Source organism: Pseudophryne corroboree, chromosome 2 (assembly GCF_028390025.1).
Source record: "Pseudophryne corroboree isolate aPseCor3 chromosome 2, aPseCor3.hap2, whole genome shotgun sequence".
In the NCBI taxonomy this organism is placed as follows: domain Eukaryota; kingdom Metazoa; phylum Chordata; class Amphibia; order Anura; family Myobatrachidae; genus Pseudophryne; species Pseudophryne corroboree.
Genome location: NC_086445.1, coordinates 248,068,326 through 248,093,681, shown reverse-complemented (window position 1 = coordinate 248,093,681; position 25,356 = coordinate 248,068,326). Strand labels below are relative to the sequence as shown.

The 25,356-nt window shown below is 45.6% G+C and overlaps 1 protein-coding gene and 1 long non-coding RNA gene across 2 annotated transcripts in view; one reads left to right on the top strand and one right to left on the bottom strand.

Moving 5' to 3' along the window:
• The window catches only part of LOC135013405 (uncharacterized), a 39,734-nt gene extending 20,824 nt beyond the window's left edge, over window positions 1-18,910 (top strand). The window contains exons 2-3 of the long non-coding RNA XR_010212085.1: window positions 14,249-14,461; window positions 18,759-18,910. This is a non-coding gene — a long non-coding RNA (uncharacterized LOC135013405). The remainder of the gene's footprint in view (window positions 1-14,248; window positions 14,462-18,758) is intronic.
• ESYT1 (extended synaptotagmin 1) overlaps window positions 1-25,356 on the bottom strand; it is a 238,862-nt gene that overhangs the window by 209,862 nt on the left and 3,644 nt on the right. The gene's annotated exons all lie outside the window — the stretch shown is intronic.

Genomic DNA, 25,356 nt, shown 5'->3' with positions numbered 1-25,356 from the left:
CTTGATGGGGGTCTGCACCCCTGAGTACTTCCCTGCTGACTCCGGACCTCTGCAATCCGGCCGCACACTTTTGACCAACAGGCAGGGGGGGAGGGGGGGAGCCCCGGCCGGGCCCGCGTTCCTTCGCGGCAGCGCGCCGCCGGCGGACGGTACAGGCACCCGGCACTCGGGTGGGGGGACGAGCAGCCACTTCAGTGGGGTGGACGCTGCAAACCGCTCACCTCCGAGGGCCGTCAGGCGTCTCCTCTGTACCTCCGCCGCCTCACCTCCCGTTCTCCGTCTTCTAAGATGGCCGCGCTCGCGCTCCGGAGCGCACTTCTCGGCTTCTATCCAGTCCCAGGCCTCCTTCCGCTAGCCAGCAGGGACCCCCGGGGAGTCTGTAGCGATGCCCCTGCGATGAACAGGGTGAAAGCAGGTCCGTCCAGCGTCTTTGGCAGGCCGGCCTCTCTGCTGGGGGACAGTGTAAAAATTTAGGCCCCGGCTTCTGGGCGACGAGTAGGCCGCAATCCGCGGGAGCCAGGAAACCGGCTCCCCGATTCCGCAGCTCAAACTCGCCACCTGCACCAGCACTATAGGGATGTATTCCAGGTGTTTTAGGCAAATAATTATAGTGTGAAGGCTGTGATTTTATATGGAAACTCCCAGGTCCCTGGGAGCTCACCAAAAACGCAGCCTGCTCATACAGCCTCCAGGCCACGCCCCGTCAACAATGTCTTTTATAAAAGCAGAATAAAAATTATATTTTATTGCATCTTCCTATGCACCACGTAATACAAATTCTTGGCTTCAATTTGTTTCAATCTAATTGTTTGTTTCAATTTGTTTCAATCTAATTGTTTGTTTCAATCTAATTGTTTGTAGCACCCCCTAGCCGAGACTACTGTATAGATAAAGACCTTTGAAGGATGGCAAGGGGGGTCAGTCAATTGACATGATATAGTCCAACTCCTGTGCAGTTAGTTTTTCTGGTATATGCCTTTAAAGTAAATACTGTAAATGAATATATTACAATGCCAGACAATAGTACAGATACCCATGATGGGTGGAGAACTGCTACTCTGCATCATAAAAGCAACCTAGCGCTTGTACAGGGACTGCTGACAGGACTGGAGGACACACACTAAGTGACAGGACTAACAGAAACACAAACAGGACTGAGGGACAGCCAAACTCACAATCACAGAAGACCGGAACACTGATGCCACAGTCAGACAGACTGTGCCAGAGGGCAGTACGGATAATAGAATGGTTAGCATTACTGCCTCACAGCACTAAGGTCATGGGTTCGATTCCCACCATGGCCCTAATTGTGTGGAGTTTGTATATTCTCCCTGTACTTGTGTGGATTTCCTCCGTGTACTCCGGTTTCCTTCCACAATCCAAAAATATACTGGTAGGTTAATTGGCTTCTGACAAAATTAACCCTAGTATGAATGTGTGTGCATATAAATGTGCTAGGGAGTATAGATTTTAAGCTCCACTGGGGCAGGGACTGATGTGAATGTTCTCTGTAAAGCGCTGCGGAATGTGAGCGCTATATAAATAACTGGTAGTAATAATAAAAATAATAAAGACAGGTTCACAGGTCAAAGAGAAACACAAACAGTGCTCACTTGTCCTCTTTCCCCTGCAGTTCAGGCATCTACAGATTCTGCTCCTCCCAGAGAGGTGCGCTGGACGCCTCTTGATAACCTAGAGACACTCTGCACACAATTGGTCTGCTCTGCTGCTTCCGGAACTAGTCACACCCATCTCCTTTGCAGACAGCAATCCTGCAGTGCCCAAAGCTCCTGAATGATGGCATACCTCCCAACATTTTGGCGTTGAAGATTGGGACCCAGTCTGAAAAGGGGGTGTGACCTCATGGAAGAGGCATGGCCTTGTGGCACACTCAGGTGACATGGGGCAGGTACTCCCGGAGATGCTGTGCTGCCTCCAGACTCTCCCCACATTGTGAACAGATGCTGTGTGTGAGAGAGAGCCCTCCCCCAACTCCCTTTTCCCTCACAGGAAACTGCGGCCTGCAGGTAGAACGGCAGGACAGTTGGGGGGCAGTATTTGATAGGGAAGGTATACCCTTGTTTACAGCACCCAAAGAGGGTTTCGAGCAACAAGAAACCCACCCTTAACGACAATCCTGTGTGGTGTGGGGAAAAGAGGAGGGACCTTAGCTTCTATACTGTGGGGAAAGAGGAGGGACACTATATATTAGATCTATGTTAAGGGACAAACAAAACAATGGCCACATTTCAGAGTATTCCCAAACAGAGTGAGTATGAAACTACATATACATTAAAAACAGCAGAAATCATTCAAGCTGCACACGTTTTACTGCTTTAGGACATCTGGGATCTGCCACAGTCTGTTAACAGTGTCTTATAATACTGTTATACTGTAAGTACTTATTTTTATAGATAAAGTCTAACACCAGTCTTGGCCATTTTCATATTTTTTTACAAAAGAAAGTTGCCTATTATTTCTAGGTTGCAAAGAGCAATATAACAATTAGAGACAGCAACATAAATAGCATTTATAACACTAATTAAAAAACAACAACACATCTACGTAGGTTAGGCAACAAATATAAAGCATACATAACAACAATAATAAGAATTTACTCACCGGTAATTCTATTTCTCGTAGTCCGTAGTGGATGCTGGGGACTCCGTAAGGACCATGGGGAATAGCGGGCTCCGCAGGAGACTGGGCACTCTAAAGAAAGATTTAGTACTATCTGGTGTGCACTGGCTCCTCCCTCTATGCCCCTCCTCCAGACCTCAGTTAAGGAAACTGTGCCCGGAAGAGCTGACATTACAAGGAAAGGATTTTGGAATCCCGGGTAAGACTCATACCAGCCACACCAATCACACCGTATAACTTGTGATAAACTTACCCAGTTAACAGTATGAACAAACAACAGAGCATCAACCAATGGATGCCAACATAACATAACCTTTTATTAAGCAATAACTATATACACGTATTGCAGAAAGTCCGCACTTGGGACGGGCGCCCAGCATCCACTACGGACTACGAGAAATAGAATTACCGGTGAGTAAATTCTTATTTTCTCTAACGTCCTAGTGGATGCTGGGGACTCCGTAAGGACCATGGGGATTATACCAAAGCTCCCAAACGGGCGGGAGAGTGCGGATGACTCTGCAGCACCGAATGGGCAAACACCAAGTCCTCCTCAGCCAGGGTATCAAACTTGTAGAACTTTGCAAATGTGTTTGAACCCGACCAAGTAGCAGCTCGGCAAAGCTGTAATGCCGAGACCCCTCGGGCAGCTGCCCAAGAAGAGCCCACCTTCCTTGTGGAATGGGCTTTTACTGATTTTGGATGCGGCAATCCAGCCGCAGAATGAGCCTGCTGAATCGTGTTACAGATCCAGCGAGCAATGGTTTGCTTTGAAGCAGGAGCACCCAGCTTGTTGGATGCATACAGGATAAACAGCGAGTCAGTTTTCCTGACTCCAGCCGTCCTGGCAACATAGATCTTCAAAGCCCTGACTACATCAAGCAACTTGGAATCCTCCAAGTCACGAGTAGCCGCAGGCACCACAATGGGTTGGTTCAGATGAAAAGATGACACCACCTTTGGCAGAAACTGCGGACGAGTTCGCAATTCTGCCCTGTCCATATGGAAAACCAGAAAGGGGCTTTTACATGACAAAGCCGCCAATTCTGACACACGCCTAGCTGAGGCTAGGGCCAACGGCATGACCACTTTCCACGTGAGATACTTTAGCTCCACCGTCTTAAGTGGCTCAAACCAGAGGGTTTTCAGGAAAGCCAAGACCACGTTAAGATCCCAAGGTGCCACTGGTGGCACAAAAGGAGGCTGAATATGCAGCACTCCCTTAACAAACGTCTGAACCTCAGGCAGTGAAGCCAGTTCTTTTTGATAGAAAATGGATAGGGCCGAAATCTGGACCTTTATGGACCCTAATTTTAGGCCCATAGTCACACCTGACTGTAGGAAGTGCAGGAATCGACCCAGCTGGAATTCCTCTGTAGGGGCCTTCCTGGCCTCACACCAAGCAACATATTTTCGCCATATACGGTGATAATGTTTTGCTGTCACGTCCTTCCTAGCCTTTATCAGCGTAGGAATAACTGCTTCCGGAATGCCCTTTTCTGCTAGGATCCGGTGTTCAACCGCCATGCCGTCAAACGCAGCCGCGGTAAGTCTTGGAACAGACAGGGCCCTTGTTGTAACAGGTCCTGTCTGAGAGGCAATTCCGGGTACCAAGTCCTTCTTGGCCAATCCGGAACAATGAGTATTGTTCTCACTCCTCTTTTTCTTACAATTCTCAGCACCTTTGGTATGAGAGGAAGAGGAGGAAACACGTAGACCGACTGGAACACCCACGGTGTTACTAGTGCGTCCACAGCTATCGCCTGAGGGTCCCTTGACCTGGCGCAATATCTTTTTAGCTTTTTGTTGAGACGGGACGCCATCATGTCCACCTGTGGCAGTTCCCATCGATTTGCAATCTGCGTGAAGACTTCTTGATGAAGTCCCCACTCTCCCGGGTGGAGGTCGTGTCTGCTGAGGAAGTCTGCTTCCCAGTTGTCCACTCCCGGAATGAACACTGCTGACAGTGCTAGTACGTGATTCTCCGCCCACCGAAGAATCCTGGTGGCTTCTGCAATTGCCACCCTGCTTCTTGTGCCGCCCTGGCGGTTTACATGGGCCACTGCCGTGATGTTGTCTGACTGAATCAGCACTGGTTGGTTTCGAAGCAGAGGCTCCGCTTGACTCAGGGCGTTGTATATGGCCCTTAGTTCCAGGATATTGATGTGCAGACAAGTCTCTTGACTTGACCACAACCCTTGGAAGTTTTTTCCTTGAGTGACTGCCCCCCACCCCCGGAGGCTTGCATCCGTGGTCACCAGGACCCAGTCCTGTATGCCGAATCTGCGGCCCTCGAGGAGGTGAGCACCTTGTAGCCACCACAGAAGAGACACCCTGGCCCTGGGGGACAGGGTGATCATCCGATGCATCTGAAGATGCGATCCGGACCACTTGTCCAGCAGATCCCACTGAAAGATCCTCGCATGGAACCTGCCGAAGGGAATGGCTTCGTATGACGCCACCATCTTTCGCAGGACTCGCGTGCAGCGATGCACCGACACCTGTTTTGGCATTAGGAGGTCTCTGACCAGAGTCACGAGCTCCTGAGCCTTCTCCTCCGGGAGAAACACCTTCTTCTGGTCTGTGTCCAGAATCATGCCCAGGAAGGGCAGACGCGTCGCTGGAATCAGCTGCGACTTTGGAATGTTCAGAATCCAGCCGTGCTGACGCAACACTTCCTGAGAGTGTGCTACGCTGATCAGCAACTGCTCCCTGGACCTCGCCTTTATGAGGAGATCGTCCAAGTATGGGATATTTGTAACCCCTTGCTTCCGAAGAAGCACTATCATTTCCGCCATCACTTTGGTAAAAACTCTCAGTGCCGTGGACAGGCCAAACGGCAACGTCTGGAATTGGTAATGACAGTCCCGTACCACAAACCTGAGGTACTCCTGATGAGGCGGATAAATGGGGACATGCAAGTAAGCATCCTTGATGTCCAGAGACACCATAAAATCCCCTTCCTCGAGGCTTGCAATAACCGCTCTGAGCGATTCCATTTTGAACTTGAATTTCTTCAGATAAATGTTCAGGGATTTTAAATTTAAAATGGGTCTGACCGAACCGTCCGGTTTCGGTACCACAAACATAGTGGAATAGTAGCCCCTTCCCCGTTGAAGGGGGGGGACCTCTACCACCACCTGCTGGAGAAAAAGTTTGTGAATTGCCTCCAACACTATCTCCCTTTCCATGGGGGAAGTTGGTAAGGCCGATTTTAGGTAACGGTGAGGGGGCATCACCTCGAATTCCAGCTTGTATCCCTGAGACACAATTTGTATAGCCCAAGGATCCACCTGTGAGCGAACCCACTGGTGGCTGAAAAGTCGGAGACGCGCCCCCACGGCTCCTGGCTCCGCATGTAGAGCCCCAGCGTCATGCGGTGGATTTAGTGGAAGCCGGGGAAGACTTTTGTTCCTGGGAACTAACTGCATGGTGCAGCTTTTTTCCTCTACCCCTGCCTCTGGCAAGAAAGGATGCACCTCTGACCTTCTTGCTCCTCTGAGAACGAAAGGACTGCATTTGGTAATACGGTGCTTTCTTAGGTTGTGGAGGGACATAAGGCAAGAAATTTGACTTCCCAGTCGTAGCTGTGGAAACTAGGTCCGAGAGACCGTCCCCAAACAATTCCTCACCCTTATAAGGTAAAACCTCCATGTGTTTTTTAGAGTCTGTATCCCCTGTCCATTGCCGAGTCCATAAGACCCTTCTGGCAGAAATGGACATTGCGTTAACTCTAGAGCCCAGCAGGCAAATGTCCCTCTGGGCATCCCGCATATATAGGACCGCGTCCTTGATATGTGCCAGGGTCAGTAGAACAGTGTCCCTGTCCAGGGTATCTAACTCCTCAGACAGAGAATCCGTCCATGCAGCTACCGCACTACACATCCAGGCCGAAGCAATTGCTAGCCTCAGCAGTGTGCCAGAATGTGTATAAACAGACTTCAGGATAGCTTCCTGCTTTCTATCCGCAGGATCCTTTAGTCCGGCCGTATCCGGAGACGGCAGGGCCACCTTCTTAGACAAGCGTGTCAACGCCTTGTCTACCCTAGGGGAGGATTCCCAGCGTAACCTGTCCGTTAGCGGGAAAGGATACGCCATAAGTAATCTCTTGGAAACTATCACCTTCCTGTCAGGGGAATCCCACGCTTTTTCACATAATTCATTTAATTCATGTGAAGGGGGAAAAGTCACTTCATGCTTTTTCTCCCCATACATATAAATCCTCTTGTCAGGGACAGGATTTTCCTCAGAAATGTGTAATACATCCTTCATTGCTACAATCATGTAGCGGATGGCTTTAGTCATTTTAGGCTGCAACTTTGCCTCATCGTCATCGACACTGGAGTCAGATTCCGTGTCGACATCTGTGTCAACTATCTGGGATAGTGTGCGCTTTTGAGACCCTGACGGCCTCTGCGCTGTAGGATCAGGCATGGGTTGAGACCCTGACTGTCCTCCGGTTACAGTTTTATCCAATCTGTTATGCAAGGAGTTTACATTATCATTTAACACCTTCCACATATCCATCCAATCAGGTGTCGGCACCGTCGGCGGCGACACCACACTCAGCTGCACTTGTTCTGCCTCCACGTATCCTTCCTCATCAAACATGTCGACACAGGCGTACCGACACACAGCACACACACAGGGAATGCTCTGACTGAGGACAGGACCCCACAAAGGCTTTTGGGGAGACAGAGAGAGAGTATGCCAGCACACACCCCAGCGCTATATAACCCAGGGATTACACTGTACCTTAGTGTTTACCCTGTAGCTGCTGTTAATATATATACTGCGCCTAAATTTATGTGCCCCCCCCTCTCTTTTTTACCCTTTAATGCACCTGTATACTGCAGAGGAGAGCCTGGGGAGCGTCCTTCCAGCGGAGCTGTGAAGAGAAAATGGCGCTGGTGTGCTGAGGAAGAAGGCCCCGCCCCCTCAGCGGCGGGCTTCTGTCCCGCTTTAATGTGTAAAAAATGGCGGGGGCTCGGGCATATATACAGTCCCAGACTGTATATATGCCTCTTTTTGCCAAAAAGGTACTTAATTGCTGCCCAGGGCGCGCCCCCCCCCCTGTGCCCTGCACCCTACAGTGACCGGAGTGTGCGGTGTGCTGTGGGAGCAATGGCGCGGCTGAAGACAGGAGTCTTCAGCCGCCGATTTCGATGTCTTCTTGCTTCTGCTGCTTCTGTTCTTCTGGCTCTGCGAGGGGGACGGCGGCGCGGCTCCGGGAACGGACGATCAAGGTAAGGTACCTGTGTTCGATCCCTCTGGAGCTAATGGTGTCCAGTAGCCTAAGAAGCGCTACCTAGCTGCCGTGAGTAGGTTTGCTTCTCTCCCCTCAGTCCCTCGTAGCAGAGAGTCTGTTGCCAGCAGAAGCTCTCTGAAAAAAAAAAAACCTAACAAAATACTTTCTTTTCTAGCAAGCTCAGGAGAGCCCACTAGGAGCACCCAGCTCGGCCGGGCACAGATTCTAACTGAGGTCTGGAGGAGGGGCATAGAGGAAGGAGCCAGTGCACACCAGATAGTACTAAATCTTTCTTTAGAGTGCCCAGTCTCCTGCGGAGCCCGCTATTCCCCATGGTCCTTACGGAGTCCCCAGCATCCACTAGGACGTTAGAGAAAATAATAATAATACACTGCATAGGGTAAAGCAACATATTTCAGCTGTAAACCTGTTCTACTACATATAGACGTGTAAATGCCACTCTATGAAGGACTGCAGCTACTGTTTACAGCACTCTAGTCCAGTCCCTTGTGCATTATTAACAACTCTACCTGGGGCAGTTGTTGTGCACAATGCAGCGGTAATATCATTGTGTATTCTATTCCTTCCCTGTTTCCACTCTAATCAGCAGATTGCATGAACCAACATGCGATTTATAAACATACATATATGTAATCATATATAATCTATTTACAGTATATCATAATTTATATATATATATATATATATATATATATATATACACACACATATACACATATACACATACACACTGCTCAAAAAAATAAGGGGAACACTTAAACAACACAATGTAACTCCAAGTCAATCACATTTCTGTGAAATCAAACTGTCCTCTTAGGAAGCAACACTGATTGACAATCAATTTCACATGCTGTTGTTCAAATGGAATAGACAACAGGTGGAAATTACAGGCAATTGGCAAGACACCCCCAATAAAGGAGTTGTTCTGCAGGTGGTGACCACAGACCACTTCTCAGCTCCTATGCTTTCTGGCTGATGTTTTGGTCACTTTTGAAAGCTGGCGGTGCTTTCACTCTAGTGGTAGCATGAGACGAAGTCTACAACCCACACAAGTGGCTCAGGTAGTGCAGCTCATCCAGGATGGCTCATCAATGCGAGATGTGGCAAGAAGGTTTGCTGTGTCTGTCAGCGTAGTGTCCAGAGCATGGAGGTGCTACCAGGAGACAGGCCAGTACATCAGGAGATGTGGAGGAGGCCGTAGGAGGGCAACAACCCAGCAGCAGGACCGCTACCTCCGCCTTTGTGTAAGGAGGAACAGGAGGAGCACTGCCAGAGCCCTGCAAAATTACCTCCAGCAAGCCACAAATGTGCATGTGTCTACTCAAACGATCAGAAACAGACTCCATGAGGGTGGTATGAGGGCCCGACGTCCACAGGTGGGGGTTGTGCTTACAGCCCAACACCGTGCAGGACATTGGGCATTTGCCAGAGAACACCCAAGATTGGCAAATTCGCCACTGGCGCCCTGTGCTCTTCACAGATGAAAGCAGGTTCTCACTGAGCACATGTGACAGACGTGACAGAGTCTGGAGATGCCAAGGAGAACGTTCTGCTGCCTGCAACATCCTCCAGCATGACCGGTTTGGCAGTGGGTCAGTAATGGTGTGGGGTGGCATTTCTTTGGGGGGCCGCACAGCCCTCCATGTGCTCGCCAGAGGTAGCCTGACTGCCATTAGGTACCGAGATGAGATCCTCAGACCCCTTGTGAGACCATATGCTGGTGCGGTTGGCCCTGGGTTCCTCCTAATGCAAGACAATGATAGACCTCATGTGGCTGGAGTATGTCAGCAGTTCCTGCAAGATGAAGGCATTGATGCTATGGACTGGCCCGCCCGTTCCCCAGACCTGAATCCAATTGAGCACATCTGGGACGTCATGTCTCACTCCATCCACCAACGCCACATTGCACCACAGACTGTCCAGGAGTTGGCGGATGCTTTAGTCCAGGTCTGGGAGGAGATCCCTCAGGAGACCATCCGCCACCTCATCAGGAGAATGCCCAGGCGTTGTAGGGAGGTCATACAGGCACGTGGAGGCCACACACACTACTGAGCCTCATTTTGACTTGTTTTAAGGACATTACATCAAAGTTGGATCAGCCTGTAGTGTGTTTTTCCACTTTAATTTTGAGCGTGACTCCAAATCCAGACCTCCATGGGTTAATAAATTTGATTTCCATTGATAATTTTTGTGTGATTTTGTTGACAGCACATTCAACTATGTAAAGAACAAAGTATTTAATAAGAATATTTCATTCATTCAGAGCTAGGATGTGTTGTTTAAGTGTCCCTTTTATTTTTTTGAGCAGTGTATATGTATATATAAAAATATATATATATATATATATATATATATATATATATATATATATATATATATATATAATGACGGCATCCACCCCCGCCTATGGAACGGGCCAAGAATGACATTGGGTGAGGTGTCGGGTGACCGGCGCACGACAGGGGTTAGGAGTCTAACGTACAGCGAAAAGGCGATGACGTAATCCACCCGCGCCGGCGCACCTGATCGAGGAGAACGCTGCACGAGGTGAGGAATGGGGTATAAATGTCTGTATTTTGTACATTGTTCACTTGGTCTGACGAAAGCTGTAATACAGCTGAAACGTTACCTGCAATTCAGGGCGCAGTCTCTGTCATTATTTCGATTGTAGAAGGTCCCCAGGAGTGCCTCCCATTTGCATACATATTTCGGCACACAGCCAGGGAAGGCACCAGGGCAGTTGAATACTCAAGCTGAGTGCCGGTCGTGTGGAGGATTATTTGTCCAGTATCCTAAGGCGGACACCATTGGTGTGAGCATGTGGAGACGGAATTGACAAGGCACCGGCATTTGTTTTATTTTATACCTTCAGACCAAAAACTTTTGCACTTTTGCACTTTTCTGCACTTTATTGGTGATTAATGGCTGGGAGCATGTCTGTGACGGGGGATACTTCTGATACTAGTGGATTCCGACATATGGATGTCACGACATGTGAAACCTGGTCTTTCTCAGACGCAGATGCGGAGAGCATTAGATTTAAAGAGGATTTGGCCACGGCGGCATGGACAGTAATGACCTTTTATTTGTGAAGTTATTACGACTACATAAGAAACAGGTAGATTTTTATATGCACGGTGTCACTTTATCGGATTATCATCGGAACCGCCAAATACCACGTGGAGTCCGTAATATCCCGACTATTGGCAGACACAATATTGAGTTTTGCCGTAAATGGATCGGAATTTTAAACAAATGTAGTCTGGATCTGATCCTGTTGGTAATAGAGGAATCATCCCGTGAATTAAATCTACTGAAGGAGATGACAGCAACGTTTGAAGCTAAATAGGCTGCCACACTTAAGGCAGATGTGGACAACAAATGGTTGGAGAAATTAGCCAGCCAGGTGGAGTCCTATAAACAAGACCTAGTGCAATTTAAGAGACAGAAATTAAGCACGGTTCAGAAGGATTATCTGGAGGGAAGAGTGTACAGTTGGGTCAATAACCCGGAGGGGGGGATCACAACCCAAACGCTTTAATAGGTATAGAGCCCGTCGTGGCCAATATACAGATACCTCAAGCGGCGAGGGTACGTCACAAAGTGAGAGTGAGGCTACAGGTGGAAAGCGGGGAGGCAAGCCCCCTTTAGGAGTGAATACAAGGGCTATGTTAGGCCCAAAAAAAGATACTGTACAAGGCGAGGAAAACAAAGCCAAAGGCTCCACAAAAAAAGGACCAAAGCCCAAGAAGACAACAACATAGTGTTTAACTTATCACAGCGAGTGCTTACTTCAGATGAACTTTTGGTTCTGAATAAGGGACTATCGTTCATTCCAGTATCCACATTTGAAGATTTCCAGTGGAAGGTGGACTCTTTTAAAGTGAATAGAAGACTACGATTACAAGAACATTTTGCACATAATTTGAACCCGGCGTTGGAGAGTGATATTCCTAGTAGACTTAAACCTGCTTCTTATTTTGATCCTCAGAGTAGTAATGCGTCCCTCAAGTGCTTCGCCCGAGTGTTGGACTCTAAGGTTAGTGAGTCAGTTAAGAAACAGAAACATTTCTTTGATAATCTCTCTAAAGGCGAGAGGGAGGCATTACACACTCTGAGCAAGGATCAACAAATTGTAATCCGCCCTGCGGATAAGGGTGGGGGGATTATTATCCAGGATTTACAACAATATAGAGCAGAAGCATATAGACAACTACTGGATACTACAGTTTATAGCCAGTTAGTGAAGGACCCCACCAGTAGATACAATGATGAGTTGCATCAGATGTTGTTACAAGCAGTTAGGGATGGAGTTATCACTAATGTCGTATCAAAGGCTCTATGGCCACCCGGTGGCACCAGTTTTTTATACAATTCCTAAGGTGCATAAGAATGCAAGGTTGCCACCGGGACATCCGATTATTTCCGCCAGGGACTCTGTATATTATAAAGTTTCACAGTATATAGATCATTACTTCCAACCGGTGATCCAGGCTCAGCCCACGTATTTGAAAGACACAACATCGTTAATTAATAAATTGGCCAATCTACCAAGGTTACCCACTAATAGTGTGTTGTGCACTCTGGACGTGGTGAGCCTCTACACCAACATCCTTCATGATAGGGGTGTAGAGTCCGCCAGAAGTCTTTTGTCCACAAGCACACTATATACTGGACCGGATTTGACTTTTTTCCTTGAGTTACTTAAACTTACTTTGGTTCGGAATTATTTTTTATTTGATGGTAAGTGGTTCGAACAGAGACAGGGATGCGCCATGGGCAGTTGCGCCTCCCCGGCCTTTGCGAATTGCTTTATGTTTGAAATTGAGAAAGGTTTATTTTTTTCAGATCCAGATATTGCGGACAAGATCATATTTTTTGTTCGTTATATAGATGATCTGTTTTTGATTTGGTCGGGAACACAAAATGAATTTGAGGCTGCATTATCTAAAATTAACCAGATGGATGCGAACATCAAGTTTACAGCATGCACAGTACACAACAGGTTAATTATTTGGATGTAACGGTCTCTATGAGTGAGGGCCTGGTCCATACTAATTTATTTAAAAAAACCTACAGATAGGAACACACTGTTGCATGCTGCAAGTTTCCATCCACCCTCTACCAAATATAGTCTGCCATATTCCCAATTTCTGAGGGTTCACAGAATCTCGGATAATTTGGCTAATACCGAGAAGGAAATCCAAGAGATGGCCCTCAGATTTCAATCTAGGGGATATGATTGGTCAGAACTAATGCAGACTAAAGCTAGGGTACTTAGAATGGATAGGAGCCAACTGCTGGAGGGGACGGCTAAACAAACCACCTCGATGCAGAATAAAATCCCCTTTGTACAGAGATGGTCAACGGTGAGTAGGGATGTGAAAGGCATGTAAAAGATTGTTGGCCAGTAGTCACCACAGATAGAGATCTGGCTGTGTTGAAACATAAGTCATTATTACCCAGTTACACGAGGAATAAGAATTTAAAAGATCTGGTGGTGCATAATGATATCTCTGGCTACAAGGATGCCCCCCCCCAAAACCTCTCTCAGTAAGAAACCTGGATGCTACCGATGCATGGGCTGCACAACATGCAGCTACATGGAGGTGGGACCAGGCTTCTCACACCCACATATAGGGAAGTTCATTAAAATAAATAAAATCTTGACCTGTACGAACACCCATGTGATATACTTTATTCGTTGTCCCTGCGGTTTGTTTTACGTAGGGAAGACGGTGAGGCAATTCCGAGAAAGAATGGTCATGTACAGGTCGGCCATCAGAGCTGCTCTAGGAGAAGAAAGTCAGTCGCAGCCTGTAGCGAGACACTTTGCTGAATATAAGCATAATTTAGCGAGTCTGAAGTACAAAATCATAGATCCACAGCCGGAATCCATCAGAGGCGGCAATAGGGATAAACTATTGTTACAGCGCGAGGCAAGGTGGATTCATTTTTTGAATACTCAGGCACCAGGGGGTTTGAACGAACAGTTACCCTTGAATTGTTTTCTGTAAACATGGGATAGACGTTTAGGCGAATAGGGTCAGCTATGTAGTTACAGATTGGGTAGCATTGGTATATTCTCTTTAAGCTATTGACATAATGGTTTTAACATCAATGTGGCATTCATGTTGACTATGTATTACTTACAGGTTATATTGACCAAATGAATGTATTCATATATATGCATTACTGTATTTTATTAAGTATTGATCAATAATGCCATCATTATGGTGAACGTTTGAGATATTCCAAATGTGATGCATAGATCTAGTTTTGATCCACTGAGTATAAGAGGTTATGTCACTTTTTTGTTATGTTATTTTGGTTTCCTAGACGACCAGGGCACGGCAGTGACGGGGAGCGCATCGCACGTCTGAAGCGTAATGACGGCATCCACCCCTGCCTATTGTCCGGGCCAAGAATGACATTGGGTGAGGTGTCGGGTGACCAGCGCACGACAGGGGTTAGGAGTCTAACGTACAGCGAAAAGGCGATGACGTAATCCACCCGCGCCGGCGCACCTGATCGAGGAGAACGCTGCACGAGGTGAGGAATGGGGTATAAATGTCTGTATTTTGTACATTGTTCACTTGGTCTGACGAAAGCTGTAATACAGCTGAAACGTTACCTGCAATTCAGGGCGCAGTCTCTGTCATTATTTCGATTGTAGAAGGTCCCCAGGACTGCCTCCCATTTGCTTACATACACATATATATATATATATATATTATATTATATATATATATATATATATAGCTAGCAATAGTAATCAGAGAATATCTACAGTCCTGTCAATTATTCATACCACAGTAAATTAGGGATTTCACATTTCAAAGTAGCAGTTAGTGGCAGTGCATCTGAAGTGTAGTGCAAAGGGTTGTGTAGCAGATTCTGTCACTTTGTATGGTGCAGTATAATGAGCAAACATCTTATTGGGTGTTATGGAATACACCTCCTTTTCCCTCTATGTTCACCAATGTCGTCATGATACATCTGCACTGATCACATGCACAGCAGATTCCATAGGCAGGCAGAATTGTCAATGAAGGACGCAATGGTGGACTATCTAGAACCACCAGTGGTGCTACAGCATGCAGAGACACAGAACATGGGCGTCTCAGTACTTGCACATTCAGACGCACGCTAGCACACCAGGAGCAGGCTGAAACTAGCATTTGCTTATTATCATATCCTCAATACAGGCATTGGAACATACACATCTGCATCAGGCTCATACTTTGCACAGTCACAGGACTGGGCAAAAAGAGATAAAGTGACTGATTTTGCAAATGTTCACTGCCTGTTCTTACTTCCTTCTGGACTGCTGCCCTGGCCGAGGGAAGAGTGCACATATCCGTAGAATCCAAGCTCCTGCCCCCTCCAACAGCTAACGGTATAGAAGTCACAAAGATGCCTGATGTGTGGTATAGAGGGCACCAAGATGCCATTTGCGTGGTATAGAAGTCACCTGTGTGGTATAGAGGCCCCTAGGTTGCCACCTGTGTGGTATAGAAGCCACTAGGAAACCCCTGTGTGGCACAGATATACTAGGATGCTCTCTGTATTGCATGTTGGGAACTAGAATGTTCTTTGTATTATATGCAACATTAGAATGCTACATGCAATGTAGGTGGCCGAAAAGTTGACAGCCACCACCAGAGTACTTCTGTAATCAATGTTGCTGAAGTCCCTCACACATTCTGCTCTCATTGCACTGAACATCTAGAAGAAACTAGTCAACTATGTACTGTCAGAATCAGCAATAAAGAAGAAACTGGCAGGCATGTGGGTATCCAGGGGTGACAGGGGAAGATCATCTCTTGCCCAGAAGGACCCCATTTTTTTAATGTAATAACTCGCTCCTTAAAAAAAAAAAAAAAAGAAGAAGAGGTACCATGATTGCAAATAAGGAAAACCATGAAATGTTGGAATGATATGGTAGAAAGTAGTGTGGCATAAAGAATATTGGTATACTGGTCAATATAAGTGAGGAGAACCTTAGACACCCTAGAAATTGTCAGGAAACAAACCAGATCAAGTCTAGCTTTAAACAGGAAAAGTAACTCCTAATTAAAATGACCTTTTTAACAAAAATAAATGATTATCAGCTAAATAGGTATTTCATTGGGTACAATAAGTACAATTTAATGTTCAGGTAGATATTCTATTTAAGGGTAAGGAGTGAGGTCTATTCCACACAAGTGAAGATAACATGAATGCGTTTTCCTAGATCATGAATTTAATGCTTTCAGGAATACAAGAAGGAGAGGCAAAGCAGGATAAGAATGGCTATTAGGAGCGAGAGGAGGCAGGGTGCATGGACTGGGGGCCTATCATTGGCCTCACCCAGGGCATCATATTTCCTTACTGCAGTACTGCAGAGAAGTAGCAGCATCATGAGAACAGAGCACCAGCAATAAGTGTTCAGATTATGTCAAGCCTATTAAATCCTAGTTCCCAGATCACCATGACGACTGCAAATTCTGACCTCATAACCAGAGCATGTGCGTGTTGCTGCCCTTACACTACCCTGCACAATGCAAGTACCGGGTGTGGTTCATCAAATCGACAGTGTCTAGGTCGACAATGTTTAGGTCGACCACTATAGGTCGACAGTCACTAGGTCGACATGGATGGAAGGTCGACAGGGTTTCTAGGTCGATATGTGCTAGGTCGACAGGTCTAAAGGTCGACATAAGGATTTTTTTTTTTGTGTGTGTCGTTTTCTTCGTAGAGTGACCGGGATCCCAAATTAGTGCACCGCGTCCGCTTGCCATGCTTCGGGCATGGTGCCTTCGCTCGGCACACTTTACCGTTCCAATCGTAGTCCACGTGGATCGTTAAGTATGAAAAAATTCAAAAAAAGAAAATTTTTTTTGAAAAACTCATGTCGACCTTTAGACCTGTCGACCTAGCACATGTCGACCTAGAAACCCTGTCGACCTTCCATCCATGTCGACCTATAGTGGTCGACCTAAACATTGTCGACCTAGACACTGTCGATCTTCAGACCGGATCCCGCAAGTACCCTAGGAACGGTATCCGTTCACATGGTCGACCATGTTATGGTCGACAGTCATTAGGTCGACCACTATTGGTCGACATTGACACATGGTCGACACATGAAAATGGTCGACACGTGAAAGGTCGACACATGAAAAGGTCGACATGAGTTTTTTAACTTTTTTTTCTTTTGGGGAACTTCTCCATACTTTACGATCCACGTGGACTACGATTGGAACGGTAATCTGTGCCGAGCGAAGCGGTAGCGGAGCGAAGGCACCATGCCCGAAGCATGGCGAGCGAAGCGAGCCATGCGAGGGGACGCGGTGCACTAATTGGGGTTCCCAGTCACTTTACGCAAAAAACGACACCAAAAAAAGTAAAAAAACTCATGTTGACCTTTTCATGTGCCGACCATTTTCATGTGTCGACCATGTGTCCATGTCAATGTCGACCTAATGACTGTCGACCATAACATGGTCAACCATTCATACCGGAACCCCCTAGGTACATAGACATCTTTATGTTATATTACCTCCCCTCGCTCTTAACTGAATCAACCCCACAAAGCTAGAGTTTAGATTTTGGGTGTAGCTCTTTTAAAAAGTAACTACCTGACCCCACTTTCATTAAGAAGTGTGTGAGGACTACATGGATGGGATTACATGGCTCCTTTAAAGACAAACCATAGAACAATGCTGCCTGCCTGTGGAGACCCAATATGCAGAGTTTCTTTTTTATCGTCTAATATAGTTTATGTTATTAATCTCATTGATTCATTTGTAAAAACAGTTCAGAATCACTTATTTCCTGGTACTAAATACACACTCATTACTTAGACTAGAATAACCGGTCTGCAGAACTCAAGTAACCAAGCACTTAAAATGCTGATGAGAAACACTGAGCTGGGCAGAAAATAAGGGACTATGGGCCTAATTCAAGGTTGATTGCAAAACAACATTTTCCTCTAATGGGCAAAACCATGGGGCTAATTCAGACCTGACCGCTGCCGTGTGTTCGCAGCGATCAGGTCTGAAGTGCGCATGTGCCGGCGCACGCATGGCAGACAGCCAACGGCTGTCTTAGACCTGCGATCGCCTCTGCCTGACTGACAGGCAGAGGTGGTCGCTGGGCGAGAGGGGGCGCGCCGACAGCGCATGGCCGCCATTTAGGGGGCACGGTCCGGGCAACGCAGGAGTGCCCAGACCGTTGGGGGGGAGGCAGGCCGCAGCGGCTGCGTGACTTCACACGCAGCTGCTGCGACCCGGGCAGCGACAAGTAGCTCCCTGCCAGCGCGCAGGAGCTGCACTGGCTGGGAGCTACCCTTCCAGTACAAAAGCATCGCTGCTGTGCGATGCTTTTCTACTTGTACGACGGGACAGGGTCTGACATGCGGGGCGGACTAGCCCTGTGCTGGGCGTCCCCCCGCATGTCAGGGAAGCTGATCATACATGTGCGAAATTTAGCACATCAACGATCAGGTCCGAGTCACCCCCCCATGTGCACTACAGGTGGGGGCAGATGTAACATGTACAGAGAGCGTTAGATTTGGGTGGATTATATTGTTTCTGTGCAGGGTAAATACTGGCTGCTTTATTTTTACACTGCAAATTAGATTTCAGTTTGAACAAACCCCACCCAAATATAACTCTCTCTGCATATGTTACATCTGCCCCAACTGCAGTGCAACATGGTTTTGCCCATTAGAGGAAAATTTTGTTTTGCAATCAACCTTGAATTAGGCCCTATGTAAAAGTAACAGACATGTGAGAAACATTTACGCCATACTGTTCAGGAGAATTTCTACTGTAACCAAAAACAAATTGCTTTATTTCCACAGAAATATCGGTTTTGATTATCCCTAAAGAAAACCATCACTCTCAGTGTATGTACTATGCCATCTGCTTCTGCATTTCATGTGCCTAGGACAAAACCAGCTGCATGGATGTGTCCATAGAGAGTGATCTGGCAGCTGAAACAAACATAAAAGCCCTTCCCTCATGTCCTTGTCTGTCTCTTAGCTGCTTTTCACAGGGCATGGGAGCTAGAGCAGCTGTTTAGCAGAAACATGGAGGAGATTTTCATGCTTGTTCATAAATAGGCTGGAACTGGACTGGAAACGGATCACATATTTTTAAGTCCTAGAATACTTTCGAGCTTTCTAAAGCTACATAATAATTTTTTCCAGAAATGACATTGGTATATATAAAAGGAAGATAACCTACAAGTATTTGGGTCAAAAAGTGTTTAGGTTGGATTGAGTTCTGCTGAAATGAATCCAACACAAACTTAAAACCAGAGATAGAAGCACTAGAGAGCTGATGATTTGGGGTTTATATTTAGGGTTTTTCATAGTAATAATTTCCGGTGGCTGGCAGATTCTACAGAAAGGCATACAGGAAGAGGGTCAGATGAACGAGAGCAGGCTTCTCTGTGCAGCAAAACCGAAAAATAGAAAGAGCACTCCTGACATTACTTTGTAGAAATGTAGCAACTGGAGGGGGCTGGGCAAAGAGAAAATGCATATAAAGCATGAGGAAGGGGAAAGGGTTTCTATGGAAAATAAAGCAACAAACAAGGGAAGGGGTAACTTTATCTTAAAATAGCCAGGCAGCATTCTACGTATGTAACATTCTTAGCTTTATGTCCACTAAAACTTCACATTTCTATCTATAGCTATGGCATGCAGGGAAACCACAGAGAAATGACCTAGATACTGTATGCCATCTCGCCATGCCTGCTCTCTTATATTTTATGAAGCAACAACTCCACCAATGACATCAAATGGGGTTTCAAGCCATTGTGAACTGGCTCGAAACCAGTGTTCAGTGACAGGGGCTGGCAGTGTGAAAGGGGTATAAGTCTCACAAGTAGCTGACCACGCTACACTGCAGAAGTCATATCTCAGTTTGCTGGAAACGCAGACTGTGCAACATTAAATCCAGAATTAGCCTAGGCCTGGATGTCTACTATTTCAAAACTATGAATGTAGGGTTTACAACAGCTCTCGTGCACAGCAGAATGCTGGAATCCTCGATACATTTTAAGAAAATACACATGTATTCATTTGGACGCATCCTATATTGTAGTTTCTGCAGCTTCCGTCCATGCATACAGTTAATACCAAAATGAACACTAGGACAATGGCTCACCTGCAAATGTTGCCTGGTCATGAGATTAAGCAGCATAAATCAACACACACCCCACCCCACCCGCCAAAACCTGCATCTAACTGTCTCTAAATTTATGTGGTTGGCAACATACTGCATCTAACTGTGCAAACATCCTAATCCTAAAGCCCTGCCTTATCCTTAACCTAAACTTCAAGTGTTGAAGATGAAACCGAAACCTGCCTAGTACCAAGCAGCTAAGGAGCTGGTGCAGAATCCTACCAGAGAGCCAAGCCAGGAACACACTAAGACTAGCTGGAAAGCTGCACTGGCTATTAAATCTTATAGAGGCAGATGTATCAAGCAGTGAAGAGAGTGGGGATTTAGAAAATAGCTATGTGTAAGTAAGTAGCCTTAATATGAAATATGATTTTTAGTAGATAGGGGGAATTCAATTAGGCGCAGATCATCAGCTAATTACTGCAGCTAATTTATCCCAGATACCTGCCACTATAGTGGATTTTGTTTTACCTGTCCGGAGACTGGAGAAACAAAATCCCCGATAAGTGCCATTTTTTCAAGGCCGTGAACGCAAAAACACATGGATCCAGGATATTATCCTGGATCCATGTGTTTTTCACACAAAAAGGGGTAAATTGTTCCTGCAACAAAATGGGAACTTAAGGCCAGTACTCACGGCCCGATGCTGGAGAGATGTGTGCTGAGCGAACCGCTCAGCACACATCTCTCCCGGCGCTCAGCACAGCGCGAACTGCGCTGAGCGTGCGGGGGGAGACGGGGGGGGCGCTCACTTCACCCAGTGGGTGAAGTGAGCGACCCGCTAGATTGGCCTGCATGCAGGCCAATCTAGCAGCAGCGATAGCGATGCGCGGGGCTGCGCATCGCTATCGATGTTAGGGCTACACACGGAGCGATCTTGCTGAAAATCTAAGCAATCTAGTCAGATTGCTTAGATTATCGCTCCGTGTGTACCCCCCTTAACCCAAAAAAAAAAGTAATGAAAAACTGACTGTGCTTATCACTTATTTACCAATGCATTTTCACCATATCTCTACTTTCTCTCTTTTCACTGCTTGTAAAGGGGGGTACACACGGAGAGATCCGTGCTTAAAATCTAAGCAATCTTGCTAGATTGCTTAGATTTTAAGCACGGATCTGCCGTGTGTATGCCCTCCAGCGATAGTGATGCGCGGCCCCGCGCATCGCTATCGCCGATGCTAGATTGAGCTGCATGCAGGCTCAATCTAGCGGGTCGCTCACTTCACCGTTGTGTGAAGTGAGCGGCCCCCCGTCGGCTTTCCCCCTCGCTCAGCACATCGCGCTGTGCTGAGCGGGGTGAGAGATGTGTGCTGAGCGGTCTGTGTTAAGATCGCTCAGCACACATCTCTCCCGTGAGTACCCCCCTTTACAGAAGTGTCTACTTACAGCTACCTACCTGCACATAAAACAGTCCTGCTAGTCACGCCAGGGTGTGGCGTGATTTAGCGCTGAGCGTCTTTTCGTGCAACTTGTTCCATTAAAATGCGTCTTATTCCCAAAACGATGCAAATAGGATGCACAACCAGCATGCCTATATTCTGTGTGCGACCGTGGTTGTATCTGTATGCAAAATGCTACGCTACAGTGTGTTCCTGGAAAACACTGTAACATAGCATGCTGCATGCAGATACAGCCACACACAGAATATAGGCATGCCGCAAATTATTTTAATCAGCAGAGTCTACTTGTGCGTCTTATTCACATAGCGATGTGAGTAATATGCATTTTTGCCAAAAAAAGACATTCAATGCTAACGGAGTTGCACAGGACCTGTAAGCTCACTCACGCCAGGCATCTTCCACTGTGTGGCGTATTGAGGCAAGATGTGTTAGGACACACCTGTACCATAGCGATCATAACCTCTTCCCTCTACACCAGGCATTCCCAACCACGGTCCTCAAGGCACACCAACAGTGCAGGTTTTAGTGATATCCAGGCTGCAGCACAGATAATTAAATCAAAATGACTGAGCTACTAATTAAGTCACCTGTGCTGAAGCCTGAATATCACTAAAACCTGCACTGTTAGTGTGCCTTGAGGACCGTGGTTGGGAATGCCTGCTCTACACTAATGCTTTAATGTTTTGTGGTATCCGTTCCTATGTTAAGTAAGCTCTGATTTATGACCATTTAAGTCTGGTAATGTGTGCTAGTATGTTTACTTCTATAACAGATATTTAAAGATCCTCTTTAGCCATTGTATACAATGAACGGTATATGGACTAGGACAGGTTGGCCATCCTTATCCCTGATATCAGCTGTTGGGTGAGAGATGCTGAAAATGCACTGGAAAATAAGTGATAAGGAATGGGATTTTATATATCTCCCAAATTATATCCGACACTCAGGGACAAATGACCACACAAAACCAGCAAGTAGCTTCGACGTTTCGAGGTATTGAGCCCCTTTATCAAGTCTTGATAAAGGGGCTCAATACCCCGAAACGTCGAAGCTACTTGCTGGTTTTGTGTGGTCTTTTGTCCCTGAGTGCCGGATATGATTTGGGAGATATACAGGCTTGAATCAAGGCACCGGGGCATGCTGTCATCCGCTGTTGGAGTGCCGGGCACCTATAGGAGCTTACATATATATATATATATATATATATATATATATATATATATATATATATATATATATATATATATACATACATACATACATACATACACACACACACACACATATACGTAATACAAAATATAATGTATGTATGTCTATGTGTGTGTATATATATATATATATTACATACATACATATACACACACACACAGGTGGAGTATCCCTTATCCAAAATGCTTGGGACCAGAGGTATTTTGGATATCGGATTTTTCTGTATTTTGGAATAATTGCATACCATAATGAGATATCATGGTGATGGGACCTAAGTCTAAGCACAGAATGCATTTATGTTTCATATACACCTTATACACACAGCCTGAAGGTCATTTTAGCCAATATTTTTTATAACTTTGTGCATTAAACAAGCGTGTCTACATTCACACAATTCATTTATGTTTCATATACACCTTATACACACAGCCTGAAGGTCATTTAATACAATATTTTTAATAACTTTGTGTATTGAACAAAGTTTGTGTACATTGAGCCATTAAAAAACAAAGGTTAGTGTTCATTCTAGCACCCTGCACCTTTCAAATCCTGTGCAGTTCCTCTTCCCTGCCTGGGGTGTCGCTCTCTGCTCTGGTGCTTTTCAGCACACACAGGTCTGTATCACAGCACTGAGTAACAGATCAGAGTGTGCTGAGAAGCATCACAGCAGAGAGCGACACCCCAGGCAGGGAAGAGGAACTGCACGAATTTTGAAAGGTGCAGGGTGCTAGAGTGAACACTAAAGGTTTCACTACCTCACTCTCACTCAAAAAAGTCTGTATTTCGGAATATTCCGTATTTCGGAATATTTGGATATGGGATACTCAACCTGTATATATATATATATATATATATATATATATATATATATATATATATATATATATATATATATATATATATATAAATAAAAACATCTGTTGCACCAGCTGTAGTGTGATCGCCAGCTTTGGTACAGATTATACCTGCTGTTGTTGCTTTGTGGAATTTCAAATAAATGTGTTACACTTTTAATGCACTATTGGCGCCCCTGCTTCTTTGTATGTTTCTAGAGAATTATTCACCCGTTCGGAACTTGGGTCTTTGGGGAAGATGACAGTCGGTATCCTAGTGTGCAGACTGACAATCACCTGTGAAAGGTTTGGATGTCAGTGCCTTGATTGAAGTGTTTCATCCATTATTGGACTTGTAGTTCCATGGAGGACATTCCTTTCAAAAAAACTGTGCATGTGCTCGTACTTTTCTTTCAAATATATATATATTTTCTTCGGGCTGCACAGACTCTGTGGAATGCCCTACCACGTACAATAAGACTCTCCTCTAGTCTTCAAACCTTCAAGCGTTCCCTGAAAATTCACCTATTCACACAAGCTTATCAAATTCCGGAACCGCTCACATTACCTTCATAGCTCTCCTATCCAATTATATCCTCACAGTATAGTCCACACATCCCCCACATATTTCTTTTCTTCACTCTCCTTCCCCTGAACCTGGTTCATCACTGCTGTGATGTGATATCATGCAGCCCACCAAGAACCTTCACAATCTGGCGAACAACTATGCAATAGATAGCACCTATCCTTGTGTATCAATGCCTATTTCCCCATAGATTGTAAGCTTGCGAGCAGGGCCCTCTTTCCTCTATGACTGTTTGATTTTACCCAGTTTTGTCTTCTAATTGTGTCCAGTAGTAAAGCGCAACAGTTTTCTGCGCTATATAAGAAACTATTAATAAATAAATATATATATTTAATATATATATATGTTCTAAATCTTACAAAAATCATATTTCATATTAAAGCAACATAAACGGACCAATATACAATATGTAGCACTTATGCTTGTGTATCATTTTTCTATTTCCCTATAGATTGTAAGCTTGCAATCTTGTTTTGTTAATGTTTTGTTCCCAATTATTAAGCGCAGTGGACTATGCTGACACTATATAAGTAACTATTAATAAATAAAATAATAATAAAACAATGCTCTCTATTTAAAACATGGCTAAACACAAGAGCCTAAAAGTATCAGTCTTGTCAGTGATTGGGAGGGACAGTAATGGAGCAGGCCAGTTGTGTTTGCTCTCTCTATGCAGGAATGTGACATACAACACACAAGAAAAAAAAGGCACGGAATAAATGCCAGAAGACGGAGAAGTCCATAAATGTCCATGCAAGTAAATGATGGGTGTTTTAGTATTAAGGAGTCCAGTTACAGTCTCTTTGTGATTAAAAAACAAATAAAAACATGTCCCCATTTGTGATCAGACCTAAACATTATAAATAGGGTCAAAATATTGCAATGTATTTTATTGCATAACATTTAAAAAAGGCACCAACCACGTTGATATTTCTTTAAATAGCTGCCCCTTTTTTAGGTAAACACTGACAGATAGGTCAGTAAAGCCCCATACACACTAGACAAGAAAGTTAAAGATATCGCTCAGAAGGGCCATTCTGAGCGATATCTTTTACTATCTCGTCTAGTGTGTACACTCAATACTGTTAACAATGCATGGCCCGCGCATCATTAACTACCCCCTCCCTCATCTGAACAGTCCAGGCGAGGGAGGACCTCGTTAATGAGGGCAGCATAGCCCCCGCTCCCCCCCGTTGCTCCCTTCATGCCGGCATCGGCAAGCGTGTATGCACTTGCC